Raw genomic sequence first — 14,637 nt, 5'->3', positions numbered from 1 at the left:
ACTATTTAATGGAAGGTCAGATAAGTTTTTTTTATAGTGGATAGTTTTCTTTCTAAACTACCTATATATAGGAGATTTTGTAATACTGACTTTGAAGAAAAAAGCATTAGTTAAAGCCTAGCTTGTTTAATATTATGGAGCATGTGTGCATGTTTAATTCTTTGTTGTGTATACTGTTTTAGAGATAATTTAAATTAGATTTGAAAAATTGCTTTAAGGGATTGTAAATTTAATAATAGGCTTTAATGCACTTTTAATCCCCTATTTTGAAAATTCTGAACTTTTGATCCCATATTTTAAAAGCCAACTTTTTGATCCCCTTTTTTGAAAAATCTGAACTTTTGATCCCCTATTTTAAAAGCCAACTTTTTGATCCCCTATTTTGAAAAACCCGAAGTTTTGATTCCCCTATTTTAGATTTTTTTTAATTTTAGTCCTCAAACTTAATTTGGTCAAATTTTTGCTGACGTGTCAAACTTATTATTGCACTGGCAGTGTCCATGATGACAAAACGTTTTCACGTCTTTAATTTTTTTACATAAAATATTTTAAAAGTATTAAACAATAAAATAATTAATTAATAATAATTTAAAAAATCAGTAAAATTAATCTCTCTCTCTCTCTCTCTATATATATATATATAATAAAAAAATCAGTAAATTATCCAAAAAAAGTTAACGATTGAGAACAAAGTCAATGAACGATTGAGAGGGAGCGAACAAAGACGAAGGATGTTAACACGAGCGTGATTATTAGTGTTTCTGATTTCTTTGGGTGTCATGATTGGGAACCAGCGTTTGCTTTTCTGACTTCTTTGAGTAATTTACTGATTTTTAGTTATATAATAAGGTAAAGAGTTTTAATTTAGTTTTTTTTTATCAATTAATTTAGTTAATATTATATAATGTAAAGAGGTTTATTTTATTGTTTTATAATTATCATTAATTATTTTATTATTTTAATACTTTTAAAATATTTGATTTTAAAAAATTATTAATGACATGAAAATGTTTTGTCAACATGAAAACTGTCACTTCATTAATGAGCTTGACACATCAACAAAAGTCTTACCAAATTGAGCTGGGGGACTAAAATTCAGAAAAATCTAAAATAAGGGATTAAAACTTCAGGTTTTTCAAAATAGGGGATAAAAAAGTTGGCTTTTAAAATAGGGGATCAAAAGTTCAGATTTTTCAAAACAGATGGATCAAAAAGTTGGCTTTTAAAATAGGGGATCAAAAGTTCATGTTTTTTAAAATAGGGGATCAAAAGTGCATTAAAGTCTTAATAATAATAATAATAATAATAATAATTTTTTTTTTAAATAAAAAAACTCCTTAGAGACTGAAATAGAAACCAAATTTAATATGCAACGTCGCAAAATTGGTCGCAAAATCAGTCGCAACAAACATAATAATTATTTTCAAATTGGTCACAAAATCAGTCGCTAGTATCAGTCACTAAATCAGTCGCTATAGCGTCGGATATTGCAATGCAAACACCGTCGCAATTTCAGTCTCTAAGTCAGTCGCTAAGTTCAGTCACTATTTCGGTCTCAAAAATCAGTCGCTAATTCGGTCGCTACGATATCGGTCGCTCGCTTGGTCACAATGGAGTAGCGACCAGGGTCGTTGATGCCGATTTTAGATGTTACACAATCGGTCGCTAATGGAATTAGAGACCGATTTTGATGAAAATCGGTCGCAAAAAGCGAATTTTCTAGTAGTGTTACTAATAAAACAACTATTTACATCACAATGGGGAATTTTATATGAATTACTTGCAAAATAAGTTAATAAGTTTCTTAATTGAATATTTAATTTTACTAGTTTTCGACACTTATCATTCATCCACCAAAGATGGGTGGTTTTTGGTCAATTTTTTTTATATCCAAATTGACCCCTCTAAGTTGTTTTTTTCTTTTCTTTTAATTTAAATAAGTGATTTTCACATATTTGTTTGTTTTGATTTCACATCTTCGTACGTGTATTTTGTTGTCCCGTCTTTGTGCAGTGTGTTGTTTTATCCCGTTTTTTGAGGTGTTTATTTATTTCAGGTTGAAAGATTAATTTTGATAGAGTGCAGATTCAATAAATGTCGACTTTTGTGTCATCAACGCTACAAATCCGGAGGCATGAATATTCCGGACACTTCAATATAATCATATTTAAATTTGTAGGCATATGCAATTTGCCGATTTATGCTATTAATATGGATACTGTGAGTTTGTTTGCAGATTTATCCCGTTTGTTTTTAGCGACTTTGAATTTATATTACATCGATATACTCAAATTTATGAATATCTTTTATTTTAAGTAAAAAAAATAATAATAAAAAAAGTGATTTTCCTCATGAAGGCTAGACAAGAAATAAAAAAAAATAATAAAAGGTTGGTAAAACAAAAATGAACTCTATAGTTACAAACAAATTTATTTTGTGTGCATGCGGTTTTGCTATCATTCAACTAGGAATTTTATTGTAAATATTTAATGGAGTCTCTCATTCAAGATATATACGTATATATACACTAATTGCAATACATAAAATAATTTTGGTTTTCCACTCACTATAATGAAAGGATAGACAAGAAATAAGAAAATATAATAAACTCTATGATTACAAGCAAGGTTATTTTGTGAGATATATATTCTATGAGCTAATAAAGGGACAATTATTATTCATCAGTATACTTTAGAGACATTCAATAATTATTTGAAATTTAAAAGTAACCTATAGCAACAACATAATCATTAAAAACTACTTAATTGATGTAAACATAACAAAAAATTTTACTATATAAAGTAATCAAACCAGTTTATATTTGTTACATACAAACGTGAAAAGATGGCTGAAACTCTCAAGTTTGCGTATATTGTGATCCTTTTTATTTCTCTTTTTATTATTGTAGTCGTTGGTCTTAGTAAGCTTATTCTCACATTATTTTTTGTTTATTTTATGCACAATATTTCACCCATTTTGATAATATTTCCTTATTCTTATTATACATTATAGAAGAGTGTGATACTGATGAAGATTGCGCTAAATTATACGTAAATATTAAACCTGAATTACTGAGGTGCATGGAAAATCATTGCTTTGGACATGGCTTTCATCCCGATTTTGGCATAGATCTTTAAAAGCATATGTACGTCAAACATTCTTTTGAATGGAGTATATATATATATATATATATATATATACACCAATAATAAAGGGAAAACTTCTCTTTTGGTGTAGCCTATTTTCTTTCCAATTTTACCCTTTATTTATTGCAAAAATTTTAAAAAAATAATAATTTAAATGGTGGAAGTTGAAGTCGGTTATATCATTTCAAAAATAAAATATAACTACTCTTTGAAATTAAAAGACAGTGATTTCAACGAAGCAAACAGGACAAGCTAATTGATTAGTCCAAACTATTTTAAGTACAATGTTTGTCACTAACTAAAATTTATAAAACAAAAGTAGTAATTCCAAATTTAAAATCTCAGTTCCTACACAAAATAATTCAATAGGGAATAAAAATAAAAATAAATTAGTGCCTTAGTCTAGACGGTGAAAAATAACAGACTACGATATTGCAAAAATTGGTCCCCGACAACGGCGCCAAAAACTTGATAGGTCCGCAAGTGCACGGATATATCAGTTATAGTATAAAGAGGTTGTCGAATCCACGGAGACCAATTCACAAGTACCACTTTCTAGTATAAAATGAAGGGTAAAATTGCAAAGAAAATAGGCTACACCAAAAGAGAAGTTTTCCCTTTATTATTTTATTATTGGTATATATATATATATATATATATATATATATATATATATATATATATATATATATATATATATATATATATATATTAATTTTAATTCAATAATAATAACGAGAGGCCAAAACGATGATTTCCTCCGACCGAAGTTACTAACATAAACTACTTTATCAGATTTTAGCGCGTAATCGCTCACTTTCGCGACGTCCAACTACCCGCTAAAATCCTCTTTCAAAACTTAATAAGTTCTTAATTAATTAAAAAGATGCTTTCACTACCTGATTAATTAAAAATCTGAATTTTCTAAGTCCAATACCATTGCCGCTCTGTCGATGCGTAAACGGTATTTCTATGTTTCTACTTTCGCAACGAACTATTAGTTTTAAAAACAAAATTTTCAGAACAATAAAGTTACTGTCGTCATAGTTAAATAAGTGCGTAATCTATATCAGTTCCATCGGTACGACGGTCCTCTCATTTTGGAAACTACTCAGACATAATTATAAGGGTCATGCTAAACAGTGCCCCTGGGACACTAGTTAAGCATACTAAAAAAGGAAACAAATGATAATGTTAATGATGAGAGAGAATAACTTTTCACATCATTAAAACATTGAATGCACAATTTACGAGATAAAACTTCTATATTTGTATCCTTAACTAGTGCCCGGGGTCACTGTTTAGTATTTTCGTAATTGTAATAATAAGTAAATTAACATTCATGGTATTCATTCTACTTGAATCAGAAAGTAAAAAGAAACGTGAAAGCATGTGACTTATGAAATAGTAGCAAATAATACAAAGTAAATATATTGAATAGCAGCAACAAGTAATCACGCACAGTAGAAGAAAGTCAAATCGAAAGTAAAAGAAACGAAACCTGGATATGAAAACTGAATATTATAATAAAGTGCTCCAATCGGAGGCTTCAATACTGATACAAGAAGATCCACGTAAAAGCAGAAAAATAATATGGCGAAAATTAATAATCACTTATTTCCCTGCTTTGCTGATGGGTTGATGTGTTGAGCCCATGATGGGTGTCATGGTTGGGCTGAGATCGCTATCGCTGGGCCAAAATTGTATTTTTTCTCTTTTTTTAATTATTTTTTCACCCCTTTTTAATCACTTGACGCACAAGGGCTTTTAATCAACATGTACCTGAAATAAATACAAAATACCGGCATAACATTGCAAAATCTAAGAAATCGAGTTCAAAACATGTGTAAGTCGAGCTAAAATAGTAGTCCGATGATTATAAATGTAATTGGCTTCAATATCTGGTATACTATGATTAGTATGAATGATGATGTATATTTATGATTTATGAATATACATGAGATGTGATGAAGTGTTTAAGTATCGTTTACTTACACTTGTATATTTTGAGTATGTTATCTAACTCTCTTTTATATGTTATGTGCTGGACATTTGGGGGTCCAGATTCACAGGTTTTGTGTATATCGATGTTGAGTCGTCGGTGAAGCTCCGCTCTGATTGTGACACGGGAAAAAGGGTTTTATATTGTATATAAAGTCTATTGTCTAGGTTGTTTTGTATAATCAATATACATTATTTGATTCAAAGATTTGTATAAACAAGCATTTATACTAATTAACTACATTAATATTATTTTGGTTGAAAAATGTAATACTCGAACCGATATTCTATAAATTAAATTGTGATTTTTCGTTGCGTATTTTGAAAAACATTTTTTACTAAAGGTAGAATTATATAAATAATGAGTTTAAGTGTTATAGTTGCTGCTGATTTTCCAGGTTCCTTACTATAGCATGATTGTTTCTTTAGTACTCTTGCATTTGTTAATTCTGGTTCAAGAACTGTTGCATTTCCATGAGCTTGTTTATGTTCTCTTCAAACTTTGAATTTCGGTTTGGTTGAGTTTGATGCTCATAATTAACAAAAGGACACCGTTGATATGAATCATACTCATATGAAGTATAAAAGTTGTTATAACCACGATTAGTCATGGTTTTGTCTGTGATGGAGAATCTGAAACAGGATTAACATATCAGCACTTGTTGGAAGTAGATTCCAAAGTGGCGAACTTCCGCTCCGAGCCCAAGGGGTCATCACACGGATCTGGTAACGCTGTTCGCTCTCTCAAACTGAACGTGCCACAATTTGATGGCCTAAAACTCTCCTAAAAAAGTTTGATCGATGGATCTGTAATTTTATTTGGAGTGACGATGTTAGCACTCAGAAAATTTGTACGATGGCATGGCAGAAGATATGTACATCTTATGATGAAGGTGGTCTGGATATCCGCCCTCTCGTTCAAGTTAATGAGTCTCTCATTTTGCATCTGTGTTGGAAGCTTCTTTCTAGTAATAATCAATGGGCTGTAATGTGTAGATCTCGTTACTTGCGGTTTGGAATGCCAACTGGTACCTACTTAAAATCCTCCATTTGGAATGGAATCAAGAAACATGTGCACACAATAAATGACAACACGAAATGGCTTCCTGGATCAGGTTACTCGGTTTCTTTTTGGCTCGACAATTGGCTAGATGAACCGCTGACGGGCAAATTTAATTTTCCGGTAACCGTATATCCTTTACTCAAGGCAAAAGTGTCATCGTTTATTGAGAATGGCGAATGGATCTTACCAGCTACTTTTGTTAATCATGATGTTTCTATTCGAGACAACATCCATGAGATTATTCTCTAGCGCCAACCAATGGAGGATCGACTGATATGGTGTGCTTATAATGATGGAAATTTGACTGCAAAGCAAGCATATGTGATGCTATTCCCAACTCAGCAAAATCTTGATTAGACAAGTTGGATTTGGCATAACTTTGTACCACCTGCATCTTCTTTTGTAGCTTGGCACTACTTTCAAAATCGAATGCCTACGTATGAAAATCTCATAAAGCGGGGATGCGTTGTGGTCTCTGCCTGTGACCTCTGCCTATCGCAATCAGAAACAACACCTCATTTGTTTCTCACGTGTAGCTTCGCGAATAATTTATGGAAATGGCTAGGGTCGATTTTGCATATCCAGTTTAATTGCAGCAATTTTTACTCATTATTTGAAAGCTTCGACGCCAATTGGAGTGCCTTCCTTACCAACATTGCTACAGCCGCAATTCTTCATGTTTTCCATTCCATTTGGTTGGCAAGAAATGGCATTCATTTCAGCAATGCAAAGATAACTATGCACGCTGCACAATCGAAAATTTTAACGGCAAGCAAACTTAGCGCGACGTTAGCTCCCGGGCTGTCAAACGCAGCAGCAGAAGTTCCAACTCGCGCCTAGGCCAACAGCTACATCATCAAATAGATTGGTGCTTTGGCGGTCTCCAATCTTCGGATGGATGAAGGCAAATACAGATGGATCCGTTACGAATGTCTCGGCTGCTTATGGAGGCCTGTTTCGCGACCACACGACAAGGTTTAGGGGCTGTTTTGCACAGAAATTAAGTGAAAACCATGGCCTCTCTGTCATTCATACGGAGATCATGGCATTGATCATTGCTATAGAAATTGCACACAACAAGAAATAGAACTATCTTTGCCTTGAAAGTGATTCAAAAGTTGCACTCCTTGCCTTTAGTAATATAGAAATTGTGCCATGGGACTTGCGTAATCGGTGGTTAAATTGTTTAGCTTGTGGAGTCACTTTGCAATGGTCACATATTTATCGTGAGGGTAATTCGTGCGCCGATAAAATTGCCAACTTGGGACATGCTTATAACAACTTGGAATGGTGGGAGTCATTACCATCTTTGCTACGTGATGACTTCTTGCGGGATATGCTTGGAATCCCTCAGTATCGTACTATTTAATATCATTTTCTTTTTTCTCTGGGATAAGGTCTAGTCCCCCATGTATATATCTTTTTTTCTATTTCTATTAATACATATGAGCTAATAGATAGAGGAGGGGGATAGGTGGGGTGCCAACATAGTTGGAATGTCCACTTATAACTTGATATCTAGACGCTCTTAATTTATCTAAAAAAAAAGTAAACAAAATTAAAAAATAATAATTGATTTTCCTCTATATAATGAAATGCTAGACAAGAAATAAAAAAAATAATAAAAGGTTCGTAAAAAAAATGAACTCTATAATTACAATCAAATTTATTTCGTGTGCATGCGGTTTTGCTATCATTCGACAAGAGAATTTTATTGGAAATATTTAATGGAGTCTCTCATTCAAGATATACGCATACACTAATTGCAATACATAAAATAATTTTGGTTTTCCACTCTCTATAATGAAAGGATAGACAAGAAATAAAAAATTTTAATAATTCTTGTAAGAAAAATATATAATAATGAAAGGTTTTTTTTTAAAGGATAATGAAAGTTTGGTAAAACAAAAATGAACTCTATAATTACAAGCAAGATTATTTTGTGATATATATATATATATATATAGGGGTTTTCTAACTTAGACCCTAGTTAGGTCTAAGTTAGCAAGGTGCACCTTTTGAGTTGGACCAAAATACCCATTCTTTTAATTTTTGAAAGAATAGAGCAACAGGGGCATTTCTGTAATTTTACATAAAAAAAAAAATAATGACACGCGCCCCCACCTTCTTAAAAATTAATAGACGTGGATCCAGTGTCGCGCGCGTACGGAAGGACCATGGTTACAGACCGTTGATTTCCATCAGACAGCCAAGATGTGATCTCATTAAGGCTGTCTGATTGATCAGACAGCCCAGATCATCCTACCATCTTGTCTGCGCCACACTAGATTATAAGCTGGAGAGAGAAAATTTTACTTTTGAAAAAGGCAGCCACGTATCAGCATATGAATGGGTCTGCGTGATTTTTTCCATTTTATGCTTTAAACTCGATTATTTCGTCGTAAATTAATTTTTTATTTTTTAATTTTTATACCAAAATTCATAATTTTTTTTTCTCTACAAATAGAGACTTGGTTTGTTTGATTTGGACACCGAAAAAAAAACGCAATTTTTCACTACTTTAAACTCGATTATTTCGTCGTAAATTAATTTTTTATTTTTTATTTTTTATACCAAAATTCATAATTTTTTTTTCTCTACAAATAGAGATTTGGTTCGTTCGATTTGGACACCGAAAAAAAAAAACGCAATTTTTCACTACCTTAAATGAGATAAAACGATAATTAAAAACTAATGTTTGCTTCTGAAACCATTTATCTGGTACAATGGTTTCAGAGAGTTGTAATCTGAAACCATTTTGCTGGTAGAATGGTTTCAGTAAGTTGATTGTTAGTTATTTGCTTCTGAAACCATTTAGCTTGTAGAATGGTTGCACATAGTTGTATTCTGAAACCATTTTACTGGTAGAATGGTTTCAGTGAGTAATTTATTAATTGTGTTTGCTTCTGAAACCATTTATCTGGTACAATGGTTTCAGAGAGTTGTAATCTGAAACCATTTTGCTGGTAGAATGGTTTCAGTAAGTTGATTATTAGTTATTTGCTTCTGAAACCATTTAGCTTGTAGAATGGTTGCACATAGTTGTATTCTGAAACCATTTTACTGGTAGAATGGTTTCAGTGAGTAATTTATTAATTGTGTTTGCTTCTGAAACCATTTATCTGGTACAATGGTTTCAGAGAGTTGTAATCTGAAACCATTTTGCTGGTAGAATGGTTTCAGTAAGTTGATTATTAGTTATTTGCTTCTGAAACCATTTAGCTTGTAGAATGGTTGCACATAGTTGTACTCTGAAACCATTTTACTGGTAGAATGGTTTCAGTGAGTAATTTATTAATTGTGTTTGCTTCTGAAACCATTTATCTGGTACAATGGTTTCAGAGAGTTGTAATCTGAAACCATTTTGCTGGTAGAATGGTTTCAGTAAGTTGATTATTAGTTATTTGCTTCTGAAACCATTTAGCTTGTAGAATGGTTGCACATAGTTGTATTCTGAAACCATTTTACTGGTAGAATGGTTTCAGTGAGTAATTTATTAATTGTGTTTGCTTCTGAAACCATTTATCTGGTACAATGGTTTCAGAGAGTTGTAATCTGAAACCATTTTGCTGGTAGAATGGTTTCAGTAAGTTGATTATTAGTTATTTGCTTCTGAAACCATTTAGCTTGTAGAATGGTTGCACATAGTTGTACTCTGAAACCATTTTACTGGTAGAATGGTTTCAGTGAGTAATTTATTAATTGTGTTTGCTTCTGAAACCATTTATCTGGTACAATGGTTTCAGAGAGTTGTAATCTGAAACCATTTTCCTGGTAGGATGGTTTCAGTAAGTTGATTATTAGTTATTTGATGAGATTAAGGTAGTGAAAAATTGGGTTTTTTTTTTCTGTGTCCAAATCAAACGAACCAAGTCTCTATTTGTAGAGAAAAAAAAATTATGAATTTTGGTATAAAAAATAAAAAATAAAAAATTAATTTACGACGAAATAATCGAGTTTAAAGTAGTGAAAAATCGCGTTTTTTTTTCGGTGTCCAAATCAAACGAACCAAGTCTCTATTTGTAGAGAAAAAAAAATTATGAATTTTGGTATAAAAATTAAAAAATAAAAAATTAATTTACGACGAAATAATCGAGTTTAAAGTATTAAATGAAAAAAAATTAACGCAGCCAATGAAAGAGTGACACGTGGCCTGCCTTTTTAAAAAGGCTTCTCTCTCCGCGATTGGGCTTCAGCCACTCGCGCCTGTCGGCGCGTGTGGTACACGCGCTTTGGTTTTGGCAAATAACAGCGTGACACGTGTCCTGGGGGGGGGAAAAAGAAGTGGGGGCGCGCGTACTGTTGCATAAAATTACAGAAATGCCCCTGTTGCTCTATTCTCCCAAAAAATTAAAAAATGGGTATTTTTGTCCAACTCAAAAGGTGCACCTTGCTAATTTAGACCCAACTGGGTCTAAATTAGCAGCCCCCATATATATATATATATAGGGGTTTTCTAACTTAGACCCTAGTTAGGTCTAAGTTAGCAAGGTGCACCTTTTCAATTGGACCAAAATACCCATTCTTTTAATTTTTGAAAGAATAGAGCAACAGGGGCATTTCTGTAATTTTACATAAAAAAAAAATACTGACACGCGCCCCCACCTTCTTAAAAATTAATAGACGTGGATCCAGTGTCGCGCGCGTACGGAAGGACCATGGTTACAGACCGTTGATTTCCATCAGACAGCCAAGATGTGATCTCATTAAGGCTGTCTGATTGATCAGACAGCCCAGATCATCCTCCCATCTTGTCTGCGCCACACTAGATTATAAGCTGGAGAGAGAAAATTTTACTTTTGAAAAAGGCAGCCACGTGTCAGCATATGAATGGGTCTGCGTGATTTTTTCCATTTTATGCTTTAAACTCGATTATTTCGTCGTAAATTAATTTTTTATTTATTAATTTTTATACCAAAATTCATAATTTTTTTTTCTCTACAAATAGAGACTTGGTTTGTTTGATTTGAACACCGAAAAAAAAACGCAATTTTTCACTACTTTAAACTCGATTATTTCGTCGTAAATTAATTTTTTATTTTTTATACCAAAATTCATAATTTTTTTTCCTACAAATAGAGATTTGGTTCGTTCGATTTGGACACCGAAAAAAAAAACGCAATTTTTCACTACCTTAAATGAGATAAAACGATAATTAAAAACTAATGTTTGCTTCTGAAACCATTTATCTGGTACAATGGTTTCAGAGAGTTGTAATCTGAAACCATTTTGCTGGTAGAATGGTTTCAGTAAGTTGATTATTAGTTATTTGCTTCTGAAACCATTTAGCTTGTAGAATGGTTGCACATAGTTGTATTCTGAAACCATTTTACTGGTAGAATGGTTTCAGTGAGTAATTTATTAATTGTGTTTGCTTCTGAAACCATTTATCTGGTACAATGGTTTCAGAGAGTTGTAATCTGAAACCATTTTGCTGGTAGAATGGTTTCAGTAAGTAGATTATTAGTTATTTGCTTCTGAAACCATTTACCTTGTAGAATGGTTGCACATAGTTGTATTCTGAAACCATTTTACTGGTAGAATGGTTTCAGTGAGTAATTTATTAATTGTGTTTGCTTCTGAAACCATTTATCTGGTAGAATGGTTTCAGAGAGTTGTAAACTGAAACCATTTTGCTGGTAAAATGGTTTCAGTAAGTTGATTATTAGTTATTTGATGAGATTAAGGTAGTGAAAAATTGAGTTTTTTTTTCTGTGTCCAAATCAAACGAACCAAGTCTCTATTTGTAGAAAAAAAAAATTATGAATTTTGGTATAAAAAATAAAAAATAAAAAATTAATTTACGACGAAATAATCGAGTTTAAAGTAGTGAAAAATTGCGTTTTTTTTTCGGTGTCCAAATCAAACAAACCAAGTCTCTATTTGTAGAGAAAAAAAAATTATGAATTTTGGTATAAAAATTAAAAAATAAAAAATTAATTTACGACGAAATAATCGAGTTTAAAGCATAAAATGAAAAAAAATTAACGCAGCCAATTAAAATGTGACACGTGGCCTTTCCTTTTTAAAAGCTTTCTCTCTCCGCGTGTGGCCTTCACCCACGCGCGCCTGTCGGCGCGTGTGATGCACGCGCTTGGCTTTTGTCAAATAACGCGCTGCCACGTGTCCTGGGGGGGAAAAAAGAAGTGGGGGGTGCGTGTACTGTTGCGTAAAATTACAGAAATGCCCCTGTTGCTCTATTCTTCCAAAAAAATAAAAAATGGGTATTTTTGTCCAACTCAAAAGGTGCACCTTGCTAATTTAGACCCAACTGGGTCTAAATTAGCAGCCCCCATATATATATATATATATATATATATATATATATATATATATATATATATATATATATATTCTATGAGCTTGTGTTAAAAAATATATATTCTATGAGCTAATAAAGGGACAATTATTATTCATCAGGGTACTTTAGAGACATTTAAGAATTATTCGAATTTTAAAAATGACTTATAGCAACAACATAATCATTTTTTTTGACACAGCAACAACATAATCATTAAAAACTACTTAATTGATGTAAACATAACAAAAAGTTTTACTATATAAAGTAATCAAACCCGTTTATATTTGTTACATACAAACATGAAAAGATGGCTGAAACTCTCAAGTTTGCGTATATTGTGATCCTTTTTGTTTCCCTTTTTATCATTGTAGTCGTTGGTCTTAGTAAGCTTATTCTCACATTATTTTTTGTTTATTTTATGCACAATATTTCACCCATTTTGATAATATTTCCTTATTCTTATTGTACATTACAGAAGAGTGTGATACCGATGAAGATTGCGCTAAACTATACGTAGATGATATTCCTGAATTACTGAAGTGCATGGAAGAACGTTGCTATGAATATACCTTTATTCCCGATTTTATCATAGATCTTTAAAAGCATATGTACGTCAAATATTCTTTGAATATATAATACTAATATATTCAAAGACCTATAATGAATAAGCATATTTTATATATCACTACAAGAAATTTGATTTTGGGCAACGCCTGTTTTTGTTACAAGTCGTTGGCAAAACTACATTTCTTCTAGAAAGACAGTCTTTGCCAACGACCTGTAACAAAAACAGGCGCTGCAAAAAATCAAATTATAGGGGATGTTTCTTAGATTTTGATAGTCTAAGGTTGAATTTAAAATTTGGGTCTAACTAATTGTATTATGAAAAATTTAATTTCTCGAAAAACATTGAATTCTTTTATTTAATATTCAAATACTCATACAAAATAATTCTTAGAAGTATGTATAGCTAAATGCAAAGTCACTCTTATTTGTGTTTACATCAATATGTTTATCATATCTATCTTAATACATAAAATGACTAGATCTTTCATATTGACGGTCTCAAATAGTTTTTCAATAACCGGACATATATAACCTTAACAACATCCATAGCCATAGCCATAACAACATCCATAGCCATATAATCTCGTTGTCACATACACAGATTCTACCCCTTTGCTTACAGAAGTAACAATTTTGACAACTTCAAAACCTTCTACCTTTGTTTCAAATTCTGCATCAAGTACTTTGTTAGATATTACATGCTTGTGGACAAAATTATGATGCAAATAAGCAACTCCATCTGCAACATGAATAGCAATTATATACTTGGTAGTACCCCAATACAACATAATATTAAAGATCCTATTTGGGATAAATTCTAGGACCAAGAGCTTGTTATTACCAATGTTGGTAGTACCCCAATACAACATAATCTTCTCATGTTTAGTCTTTCTTAGCTTTTCAACTTTAACATCCTTGATCTCATCATTAGTTCTCTCATTGTAAAACATTTGTCATCAAGCAATGAACCAACACAACATAGATCCTATCATTACCAATGTAACGACCCGATTTTATTATTCGCTATTTAAGTGTTTAATTAATAGATTGCATATTTGTGAGTTGTCATAAAGAGGGGAGGATGTCGATTCCCCCATTCCCAAACTCTTTCACTCATTTTCGTTTTGGGTTGTGGGTTTTTTCTTATAGAAAATGAGATCTGTTGATCCTAACATGTTTATCAAACTCTTAACAAATGATATGAATGAATTTATGGGGTTTAAAGAGAGAATTTGTAGATGTTTGCTCAAGAACATGTGGGTGTGTGTGAGTTTGAGTAAAATGTATAAATCTCATACTTTTTGATGTGTTTATCGATGTCGAGACCCCGACGAAGCTCCACTCTGATTGTGACACAGGAAAAAGGTGTACTTAGTGTATAGAGTCTTTAGGACTTATTGTATTTATTTGGAAAAATGTATCTTTTCATAGAGGGAATTTATTTTGTATAAACACGGTTTTACTAAATTAAATACATTAGTAGTATTTTTGTAAAGATGACTAGATGAGTGTAATACCTAGAACTAATGTTTTATAGATAACTTTCGACTTTTCCTTTG

At 31.9% G+C, this 14,637-nt stretch overlaps 2 long non-coding RNA genes across 3 annotated transcripts; both read left to right on the top strand.

Annotated features, from left to right (window-relative positions):
* The first annotated feature begins 2,775 nt into the window (after window positions 1–2,775).
* On the top strand, window positions 2,776–5,270 carry LOC123891253. Of its 2 annotated transcripts, XR_006803040.1 has the most exons (3): window positions 2,786–2,920; window positions 3,013–3,145; window positions 5,211–5,270. It is a non-coding gene; the product is annotated as an uncharacterized LOC123891253 (long non-coding RNA). The 2 variants fall into 2 exon arrangements; XR_006803039.1 differs by lacking the exon at window positions 5,211–5,270 and having other exon boundaries at window positions 2,776–2,920; window positions 3,013–3,229.
* Window positions 5,271–12,700: 7,430 nt separating this feature from the next.
* On the top strand, window positions 12,701–13,196 carry LOC123891252. Its single transcript, XR_006803038.1, has 2 exons — window positions 12,701–12,894; window positions 12,987–13,196. It is a non-coding gene; the product is annotated as an uncharacterized LOC123891252 (long non-coding RNA).
* Window positions 13,197–14,637: the final 1,441 nt, after the last annotated feature.

Source organism: Trifolium pratense, linkage group LG6 (assembly GCF_020283565.1).
Source record: "Trifolium pratense cultivar HEN17-A07 linkage group LG6, ARS_RC_1.1, whole genome shotgun sequence".
NCBI classification, from domain to species: Eukaryota; Viridiplantae; Streptophyta; class Magnoliopsida; order Fabales; family Fabaceae; genus Trifolium; species Trifolium pratense.
The sequence above is the reverse complement of the archived record's forward strand: the minus strand, read 5'-3'. Positions and strand labels throughout refer to the sequence as shown.